We start from the raw sequence: 12,161 nt of genomic DNA on the forward strand, positions 1-12,161 counted from the left end.
CCATGACCAAGTGGGATTTATCCCTGGGCTGCAAGGTTGGTTCAACATCCGCAAATCAATCAACGTGATACAATACATTAACAAAAGAAAGAACAAGAATCATATGATCCTCTCAATAGATGCAGAAAAAGCATTTGACAAAGTACAGCATCCTTTCGTGATCAAAACTCTTCAGAGTGTAGGGATAGAGGGTACACACCTCAATATCATAAAGCCATCTATGAAAAACCTACAGCGAATCTCATTCTCAATGGGGAAAAGCTGAGAGCTTTCCCCCTAATATCAAGAACGCGGCAGGGATGTCCACTGTCACCACTGCTATTCAACATAGTGTTAGACGTCCTACCCATAGCAATCAGACAACAAAAAGAAATCAAAGACATCCAAATCGACAAAGAGGAAGTCAAACTCTCACTCTTTGCAGGTGATAGGATACTGTATGTGGAAAACCCAAAAGACTCCACCCTAAAACTGTTAGAACTCATACAGGAATTCAGTCAAGTGGGAGGATATAAAATCAATGCACAGAAATCAGTGGCATTCCTATACACCAACAACAAGACAGAAGAGAGACTACTTAAGGAGTTGATCCCATTTACAATTGCACCCAAAACCATAAGATACCTAGGAATAAATCTAACCAAAGAGGCAAAGGATCTGTACTCAGAAAACTATAAAATACTCAGGAAAGAAATTGAAGAAGGCACAAAGAAATGGAAAAACGTTCCATGCTCATGGATTAGAAGAACAAACATTGTGAAGATGTCAATGCTACCTAGAGCAATCTACACATTCAATGCAATCCCCATCAAAGTACCATCCACTTTTTTCAAAGAAATGGAACAAATAATCCTAAAATTTGTATGGAACCAGAAGAGACCCCGAATAGCCAGAGGAACATTGAAAATGAAAAGCAAAGCTGGCAGCATCACAATTCCGGACTTCTAACTCTATTACAAAGCTGTCATCATCAAGACAGTATGGTACTGGCACAGAAACAGACACATAGATCAAAGGAACAGAATAGGGAGCCCAGAAATGGACCTTCAACTCTATGGTCAACTAATTTTTGACAAAGCAGGAAAGAATGTCCAATGGAAAAAAGACAGTTTCTTCAACAAACGGTGTTGGGAAAATCGGACAACCATATGCAGAAGAATGAAACTGGACCATTTCCTTACACCACACACAAAAATAGACTCCAAATGGTTGAAAGACCAAACGTGAGACAGGAGTCCTTCAAAATCCTAAAGAAGAACACAGGTAGCAACCCCTTCGACCTCAGCCACAGCAAACTTCTTCCTAGAAACATCGCCAAAGGCAAGGAAAGCAAAGGCAAAAAATTTCTGTAAAGAGAATCCTGAGTCTTTGACCAATTTTTTTATAGACCTTTTTCTGAGCAAGGCTATATTAGTTTTTGTAATAACAATAATGATACATATTTTGGGCACCTTGGTGGCTCAGTTGGTTAAGCGACTGCCTTCGGCTCGGTTTATGATCCCAGGCTCCTGGGATCGAGTCCTGCAATGGGCTCCCTGCTCGGCGGGGAGTCTGCTTCTCCCTCTGACCCTACCCCCTTTCATACTCTCTCTATCTCATTCTCTCTCTGAAATAAATAAATAAAATCCTAAAAAAAGATACATATTTTAGTGCGGTTTTTTTACTGTTATTAGTGTAAGCAGTTCTAATCAGTGATAAATCAGTCATTAATAAAACTTTTGGGTTTGCCTGATTCCAGTTAGAAACATTTGCTTGAAATAATCTGACATGCTTGCTTGGTGTAAGGGTAAAGAGTCTGGAAATCTTAAGAATATACATCTTGGGTGATGTCTGAGACTAGATTTTAAGGGCCTACATGCCACCACACGACCTATCTCTGGAAAGAAACTTATATGCAAGGCAGTGGCCCATGTTTCTAAAGAATTTTGTTGGGCTCACAGGTCTGGTTTCTACCGCCTGCCTAATAAGTGACTATGCCTGATAGATTTGGTCTGAGATTTGCTGTCATGAAACCTGGGAGCAAAATTATGATGAACTAACTAGCGGTCACCCACCTGGAACAGCATCTTCACATCTCTCACAGGCCCCATGATCTCACCCCTACCCTGCAGCTGCTTCTAACTTCTTTTTAACAGAGACTTATAACACCTGTCATGTTATGATTAACCTTTTAAGGAATGCTGACAGACACTACTTTTAGGGGATGTACTGAGAGAAAGAAGGGTTTCCCCTCCTCCCCGCATCTTTCCCCAAATTTCAGCTCCAAGACACAGTTCAAACTGCCTGGGCTGATCTCTGCTGCTTCTTTCCGAATCCTGTTAGAATAGTTATATAAGGTATGTTGTATAAATTAAGGAAAGAGCACTTGAATGTGCTAATCGGAAATGCAGTCCCAGAGGGCTGCAATTCGAATAATTTCAATATTGGTATCTAAAGCTGAACCTGAGTTTATTAGCATAAGCAATGTTAGAAATAAATAATTTACAAATAAAAAAAGAATATATAATATATATAAATAATGAAAAGATACAACACATGTATGAAAACTAAATATGTGTTTATCAAATAAATTTATACAATATAATAGCCTGATATTAACACAGTCTTCAAACCTTGCTAAAAAAGTTTGCTGGCTTTTTTTTTTTTTTTGAGTGTTGTTGACATACAATGTTAACATTAATTTCAGGTGTGCAACATAGTGATTCAATATCTTTATATATCTGTCACTATACAACACCATTATAGCACCATCACTATATTCCCTATGCTGTGCTTTTTATTCCTGTGACTTATTCATTCCGTAACTGGAAGACTGTATCTCCCAGTCCCCTTCACCCATTTTGCCCACTCGCCCACCCTCCCTTCTCTCTGGCAATCATCAGTTTGTTCTCTGTATTTGTAGGTCTGATTCTGCTTTTTGTTCATTTACTCATTTGTTTTGTTTCTTAAATTCCACATATAAGTTAAATCACATGTTATTTGTCTTTCTCTGTCTGACTTATTTCACTTAGCATAATATCCTCTAGGTCCATCTGTATTGTTAACGAATGGCAAGACTTCATTCTTTTTTATGGATGAGTAATATTCCATTGTATATATATGCCACATCTTCTTTATCCCTTCATCTATTGATGGACACTTGGGTGGCTTTTATATTGGCTATTGTAAATATGGGGGTGCATATATATATATTTTTTTTTGAATTAGTGTTTTGATATTCTTTTAATAAATACTCAGTAGTGGAACTGCTGGATCATATGGGAGTTCTATTTTTAAAAAAGTGTTTGAGGAACCTCCATACAGTTTTCCACAGTGACTGTACCAATTAGATTCCCATGCACAATAGAGGAGGGTTCCTTTTTCTCCACATCTTTGCCAGCACTTGTTATTTCTTGTCTTTTTGATTCTGGCTGTTCTGGCAGGTGTGAGGTGATATCTCATTGTGGTTTTGACTTGCATTTCCCTGAGGATGAGTGATGTTGAGAAACTTTTCATGTGTTTGTTGGCTATCTGTATATCTTCTTTGGAAAAATGTCTATTTAAGTCCTCTACCCACTTTAATCAGATTATTTGGGTTTTTTTCAAGTTGAGTTGTAGAAGTTCTTTATGTATTTTGATATTAATCTTTTATAAGATACATCATTTGAAAATATCTTCTCCCATTCAGTAGATTGCCTTTTTGTTATGTGATACAAATCTTTTATATGAGTAGTCAAATAAAGTAGGGTGATTGATGGATGCAGTAATTCACTTAAAGTTCAAATATATTAAGGCTTCAAAGTACTGTTAATTATTAGTTGTTTTATAAGAAAGTGGCATAGCATCAGGAAAAACCAGTGTCAGACAAGACCATTACAAATAACCTTCCGTTTTAGTCCAACATGTTGCTTCAGCATATCTAAATCAGTTTTCAAAATCATTCACATTTATTATTTTTATTTAGTATGCTCCCAACTATGTGATTTTAGGAAAAGGCCCTAATATTATTTCCTATTTACCAATGGAAAAAAATAGTTATGATTGGAAAGACTACAAGATGTGGTTTGGTAGAAGTCAGCATTTAATTTTTTCCTCTTGCTCTTGCTTATTTTAGAACTTATGTTTTTGTCATTTTGCCTCTGGTACTAATCATATTTTCCTTACCTATAAAAATGAATGAATATCTACTGCTTGCCTGAACAATAAAATTATACCTTTTTAAAAAAATATTTTATTTATTTATATGACAGAGAAACAGTGAGAGAGGGAACACAAGCAGGGGGAGTGGGAGAGGGAGAAAGAGGCATCCTGCGGAGCAGGGAGCCCCATGCAGGGCTTGATCCCAGGACCCTGGGATCATGACCTGAGATGAGGCAGACACTTAACGACTGAGCCACCCAGGCACCCCAAAATTATACCTTTCAATAGCTAAGAAAATAAGGTATTTTCACAGTAATCCTTCAGTATTTCTACCAGAATGAATGTTCCATTTATTCATTTTCATTTAAACAAATCAAATAAAGTAAAACAAATAAATGGCTAATTTATTTCTCTCCAAGCTGACTTTGGTGTGTGCATATCCCCCTGGACCCTTTGCTCATTTCTTCTATTTCCCCATTGGTCAACATGTTGCCCTTTTGCACTTCCAATAAGTGACATATTGAGGAAGGAAATGCAGTAATTATTTGATTCTCGTTGCTAAGGCTAATAAAATTCACTCTAGTAGAATGTTGATGCATTTATCTAAAATGGGGTTTTTGTGGGTTTTTTTTGAATTACCAGTGAATTTCATTTATCATAGTATCCCTGTCCTCCATTACCATGAGTAACAGAGTTAACACTCATTTAATTATCTCTTTCAAATATGCAGGTCATTCCAGAACTAAACTCCTGTAAGTAAGAGAAATGGATATTGCTGTAATTGAATAGCTAAATTGGCAGAAAGCATAGTATACAGGATAAATTAGGAAGCAATTGACAGTAAGTACTATTTTTTTTCCCCTGACACCAGAAACACAGCATGAAGAAAGCCAATTAAATTGAACATCTCAACCTATTAACAAGGATACAATTACACTTCAGGGTTTATTTTTCCAACAATTGATTTAAAACAGTGTTAGGGAAGTGATATATATATCCATATTTTGACTTGACAGCTTGTATCTATAGCCTGTTACTACTTAGCTTGGGGATTTAAAACAAATTAAGTCAGACCATAGAAAGACGTCTGATACACTAGATAAGAATGTACATATTATAGACCATCCCAGAATCAAAACCATAGAAGGTAATACTTGAGCTGAGATTTTAAGGATCAATAGGTTTTGAATAGCTAAAGTTAGATGTTTCAATGAATAGGCATTGATGGGCTAAGCTAAGAATGTGGATCTTTATCATTAAAGTAATAGGAATAATTGCTGAGTTTTAACAGAGATGATAGTAGGGTTTATAATTTTATTTTCCAAAAGAACACTGTGACCAAAATGTGGAGAATAAACCAGAGTATCTGTAGCTAGGCTGACTAGGATGCTTTGGTTTTAGTTGAGGTCAGAGAGGACTGCTGCTTGGATGCTGGTGGATATGGTCGAAGTGAGGATTTAGAAGATACAATTTACAGGATTTTGTGGTGGAGGGAAAAATGAAAGGGTTAGTGATAGGGAAGGGTCAAGAGTGACATCTGGTCTCTGACTTTTTCAACGGAAGATTTTGCTTTTATTCTTCAAGATGGGGAGTGCTAGAATGGTACCAGGATTTTCTTGGAGGGAGGTTGAGCCCAAACTTGCATTCTTTTGAACATGTTTAAACATATTCTCAAAGATCTCAGTCTAATGAGGAACACAGACAAATAAACATACATTAAAAATAAATGCCATAGATGCTACAATGGATGTGTGCCAGAGTGTTACGGATAATAGATCAGGAATGACAATTTTATCCTTAAGGCTTGGAGAAGTCCTCCTAGTGAAGGTACCACCTGACCCAGGATTGAAGGGTAAATTGGAGCTTGCTGAATGGTTAAATAAAAAAGGGGTTAAATGTGGGAAAGAAACATGCGGACAGTAGAAACACTGGACACAGTGCATGGAAAAGAATAAAGGCATGGAAGTACCCAGTGTGTTCAGAAATTATGAAATATTCCATGTGTCTGAAGGGCTTTTGAAGGAATAGCAGAATAGGAGTCTGGAAAGGTAGGTTGGGTAAAATATCAAAATCCTTAAGTTTATGTGGAGACCCTGTGATTTACTTTCTAAACTGGCATAATTTCCAGAGTGAGGGGGAAGCTATCAGTAATTATGACAAGGCAGTTGGTATAAAGGGGACTGGGCTGTAAGCCACTCTGTACTCTCTCAGGGGCCTGACTCTTATATACCACAGGGAGTTGTCCGAGGTCTTTGAAGGGGGGCAGGGAAATAATAAGATGAAGATTTTGGAAAGGTTGGTATGGCATCTTGTGGAGGTGGATATGGAATTTGCCTGGTCTTTCTGAGATCTAGTTATTATTTTATGTATAAGTCTTATTTATCCTTTGGCTATTAAATAGTTTTCTAAGTTCTGTTTATTTTAATGAAACAAAATTTAACTTTCATTTAAAGTGGCAGGATTATTTATTGAAGTTTTAACTATAGAAGAAAAGATGTATATGGAAATTTGCTTGGATCTCCAGATATCTGGATAAGACATTATTTTAACCTGCTTTAGGTATATATATATTAATTTATTTATTTATCATAGAGAGAGAAAGAAAAGCAGAGACAGCCTGTGGGGTGGTGGGGGGACGAAGGGCAGAGGCAGAGGGTGAGAGAGAATCTCAAGCAGACTCCCCACTGAGCAGAGCCCAACTCATGGCTCAATCCCATGACCCTGAGATCAGGACCTGAGCCAAAATCAAGAGTTGGACACTTAACCAACTGAGCCACCCAGGCACCCCAAGGTATCTATATTCTTTTACCATTCCCCATTTAGCCCCACACTAATCTATTTTTTCCATTCATTTTTTTTAATTGAGTAGGCGCCAGCATGGGGCTTGAACTCATGCCCTGAGATCAAGAGTCGAATGTTCTACTGACTGAGCCCAGCAAGCCAGGCACCCTTCCACTAACTCTTCAAAACCACCTTTTTGCCCATCTTTAGAGCAAGGCTCCATATTTCTTGAATACCTTTGCTCTTTATTCACTGTTGCACTCTATAATCTATCTTCTGCCATCCTTCCAAGATATTGTAGCATCACACAGATGTTTTGCTCTGTGTGTCTGGGAGAAACCAGAGTCAGGGCCAGATAATCCAGGGAGAGTGAGTAGCAAACAAAGTTAAACAGCAAAGTTAAGACGTATTAATGAATGAACTTTTGAGAAATGTATATACCTTAAGCCCAGAGAAAGAGCTGAGATCAGAAGCTGGGGATTTCAGGTGGCTTTGAAGGCCAGAGTTGGATTGGCATTTGTGTTTCAGTTAGAGTATTTGCAGAAAATTGGCAGTTCCTCAAATTCTTCAATTTCAGTAACTTTCATTTCTGTTCCCTCAGCATCCCTCATTCATGGTGCCACAGGAGACCTTGTCCACCTTCATGATTTCTCCATGAAAGCTTTGCTCCTCTTACTTTGTCTCTTCTTCCTCCTCCTGACTCTGCTCTGTATGCCTGCCTCTCCCCTCTCCCTCCCTGTTTCTCCAGTCTGTCAGCTCCCATGTGTGTACCTAATCTCAGGTAAACAGCTCTTCTGATAGATGGTCCTTTTGTACATCGTTCTGCAGCACGTCTAGGCCAGGCCTGTAATGGCTACTTGATTCTGTTTTTCATCGCCCTCAAAGGTCCAATCGCGTTTTCCAAGATGGCCTTCCTTCCTACACCCAGGAGAAGAGAAAGAAGCAATTTGATTTCAATTTTTAAAAGTTTTTCCTCTTCCACCTCAAAATCCCCCGCTGTCATTACTACCAATTACTCTACCTTCCTAGTCAAACTGCCCACTTTCTTACAATATAATATGATTGCTCTCTTCACATCTTCCACTTTTCAGCACATCAAGTAATAGTCCTTCCTTTTAGCATTTTACTGCTTTGAGCTGCACTTTCTTATTATATCAGCAAATAACGTGGTTCACATCTTTGCCACATTTCCAGAAAAGCTTTGGCTTCTCTCCCAACTGAAGTGAGAATTATCATGATAAAATATATGACAACAGGTTCTGTTCAAGTTCAAGGGAAAGGAAACATATGGGTGGTTGACAACATGCATATATTACATAAACCAGGACCTCCCTGGAGGAGCCAATTCTCTCAACCACGGACATTGGTTTTATAAAAGATAAAGCCAGTTCTCTTTTAAGTCAGTGTAGGTAAATGGATAATTTGAGCAAATATATTTATTCTCGGTACAAAGGTGTTTTCAACAGACAGTTTTGTTCCTCAAATAATTTTTGATTACTCTTTAGACAAAGCAGCATCATTAGGAGGTATTTTAACATCTGCTCTGCCCATGGAACTGACATACAGGTGTTTGGAGCACAGTGTGATAGTTTGCTAAGTGAGGCAAATGTCAAGGGAAGTGTCTATGGCAGGATCTGAACCTGGAGGGGGTGGGTGGATGTGGACAGAGTAAAGAAGGCAGAGTAGAGCAGAAATAACACCCAAATGGTTGGGATGAGTCCCAGGTCTCCTGACTTATTCCCTCAGATTCTTAGTCTTATTCTCTCTACCCTAGCTGTCTCTCTCTCTCTCCTCTTCACTGCCCCTCCCACTAAGGAACACTTCCCATTACTTGCAGTAAAGGATTTTGAAGATACCATTAAGAAAATTCATTATTGCTTCAAAAAGTTTATGATACCAAGATAGTTAGACTCTTAGAGATATGTTGATTTTTAACTCTATTCACTGAAGTTTACCCTAAGAGTTGGAAATATTTTCTTGGTGAAAAAATACAGTTCACTTCTCTCATACAGGTAATAGACTTGGCATTTTATGAAAGCTTTATAGAGTTCATTTAATACATTCCAACTGCTTTTTTTTTCCTAGAAGGATATCATAATGTTAGCCTTTGTGTTTAGTATGTGAAACCCCTTTCATGATTCCTGCTGTGTACAGGTTTTGTGTAGGGGAGACTTGAGTAAACCCATTTCCTGCAGACAGTCCCTACTCTCTGCTCTTTCCTCTACAGTCTCACATTTGGAGAAATCACCCACACTTCTAGGTTCACATTCCATGGTTACACACATAGAAGATCTCAGCCTTCACATCACAGGAAATGTCCACTCGTAGGTCTCAGAGTACACATTCAACATTTACACTTTTATGTAACCCTTTCTTCATAAATCAGTATACATAAAATTAGTCCCCATGCTCTATTAGTGGGTTCTACAAAATTATAAATTGTATTCCATGATGAAAATGCTGACACACAGGTATTTATTTAAAAACATTTACTCAGATAATAAATGATACCATTTGTTTCATCCAGACAGCTGGAAGATCTGAGGCAAGTTACTGCTGAGGTTTGGCTATGTAGTTCCCCACAGTCTTCCAGACCCTGAAGCCAAACTGGGTCTACATCCTGCTGAGCGCACTCTGTGTGAAGTGAGTTTGTTAGGCCTGAGGAGTAGCCTCCTGATACCAAGCCAACTTTTGTGATCAAATGTTCTTGATATTGGATAGAGAGCCTACTTAGAAGCTTAGTGCTTTTTCCCTCCAAAGTTACTTCTCTATTAAAAAAAAAAAAAAGCCTCTTGCACATTTGCACCAGATTGAAAGTTAATAGAAAGTTCTTCCTCTAGATATCTCTTTAGGTGAATCTGCCTTATATGCTCCAAATTAGATTCTCTCCTCAATTTCCTTGTCTCTTCTAAGGATATTACCATTTTTCCAATTACTTTCACTCAAAACCTTGGAGTTCTCTCTGACAGATCTCTCCTTTTCTCAGTTTGTCAAAAAATTAAAAAAATCTTGCTGTTCCCCCTGACACCTTCTAAATCTGGGTCTACGGTGATTCATTTTCATTCTGCTCAGCAAACTATTTGACTGGGTTTCAAGAATCTTGTCCCCACACCAAAACTCATCTCTAATTATGACACTAAAAAATATCTCTCAAGCAACATGTCACTCCTCTGCTGAAAAATCTAAATTGTGCCTCTATAACATTTAAAATCAAGACTGTCCTTACAAAGTCTCTACACTATTTGCCCTGTTTTCCATCTTATTTCCCAGTCTTATCCAGTATGAAGCCTCCACTCTGATAGGGCCAGTATCTTTATTCTCCCTAAATCCAGTGTTTTGGTTTTTTTTCCTTTTCTTTAAATTCTTTTCATTTTTCAGTGCCCTGGTTCTGTCCTATCTCAAATTTGAAACTTAAACAATATATTTTCAACAGGCTATCAACATCTCTCATCTCCTACATTAACCCCAGCCCTACTCTAAATAGGCACTAATTATGTCCTAAACAGGGTGTTATTGTTACACAGTGAAAAGCTGCCTGAGCACGTAAAGTTTACCCTGGAATCTGTTGGATCTTGGAGGCCTTGGGTCTTGATACGTTACTCCTGGTGACCTGCCTCTCCAGCCTTATCCTCGGTTTCTGAGCCACAGGCTCTTCTCTCCTTTTACAAAATCTGACCACATATAAAAATGAAATTCCTTATGGTTCTCCCTTTTGGTCTCTCTGTCTGATTCTAATCTAGAAACACAGTCCTACCCTAAAACTGCACCTACCATTGATTCTCTTGTTCCTCCTTCAATCTGGCTATTGAGAGTCTCAGACTAAAATTATAAGCTTAAATTTTGGTAGAATTCCTTTAACATGATTGTACATTGGTAAACTTTTTGAAGGCAAGAACCAGCCTTTTTTTTTTTTCCTGTGTCTTCACAATCCCTGGCACAAAGCATAATACTCTTTAATTATTTTATATTTTTATTTTAATTATGTAAGACAGGGTTTGGCAGTAGGCAGCCAATAGACAAAATCTGAGTCACTGCCTGTTTTTTGTAAATAAAGTTTTATTGGCACACAACCATGACCAATAACTTACATACTATTGTTTGTATCTTGTCTGTGGCTGCATTTTCCCAAGGACTGTAGTTGAGTAGTGGTGACAGAGACCATATGGCTGCAAAGTCTGAACTCATTCATTTATCCAAGCTCATTCATTCAGATTGTTGGCCAGATTCCGTTCCCTGTGGTTGTGGAACTGAGGACCTCGTTTCCTTGCAGACTGTCAGCTGAGAGGCTCTCTCAATTCCTTACAGACACCTGTGCTCCTAGTAATGCAGAAACCCCCAACCGCAGACCCACCCAGCTTCAAATCAGCAATGGCTCCATGGAATCTTTCATGTTCCTATAAATTGGCAAGTTTTTGTAAATTTTATTCACTTGTCAATTTCTATATTCATTTAATTATCTGGCTTTTTAGAGAAAAGTTTGTCTTGCCCAGTTATAAGAAGACACCATGGCAAAAAGCCCTCTATACTGATCCCTTCTGACACTGAAATGGTATGTATCACAAGACAACAATTTTGAGTTTGCAAATGAAAAATGAACAACAGTGCAAATAATCACTTAGGAACCAAAGCAAATTTATCCTCTTCTGTAAGGTTGTCCCTACTCTTTCAGCAAAGTTAATCGTCCCCTCCTTTGTGTTAGAAAATACCATTATAGCAAAGACACGTTCATGTTGTTTCAGTGTTTGGCTTTCTAAATATGATCTTTACCAGCAGAAGGAGTCATTCTGATACTTACAAATAGAACTAAGTAAATGCTAGGTGCTCAATAATTGTTGGTTCAGGAAAAAGTGAGGGATGGTTTCCAACATTTTTCTTCATTTTATTCCTTCAGAATTTTGGGAAATATTCTCAGTAAATAGGCTAACCTGGCCCGGGGAAATGATGACACAATCGTATTTGTAAATATTACCTGAATACATGACAAATGTTGAAATTACTAATAGTTTCATTATAAAACAGATATTAAAAGATTAATAGATAAACTCAATTAATTGAACATATTATACCAGTGGGATAATCACTGTCCTATTTTAAAAATACCAGTGTTATCTTTGTCAAGCAGGTATGCTGCAAATATCAAAGATAGGCAGGGATTAGGAAAGAGTATTGTTTTATCTTGATACAAGAAACCTAATATTCCCATGAAGTGGGTCATTTGGCAAGTTTCAGTAACTTTTATTCACTTGTTAATCTTTATATTT

Source organism: Zalophus californianus, chromosome 10 (assembly GCF_009762305.2).
Source record: "Zalophus californianus isolate mZalCal1 chromosome 10, mZalCal1.pri.v2, whole genome shotgun sequence".
Classification (NCBI taxonomy): domain Eukaryota; kingdom Metazoa; phylum Chordata; class Mammalia; order Carnivora; family Otariidae; genus Zalophus; species Zalophus californianus.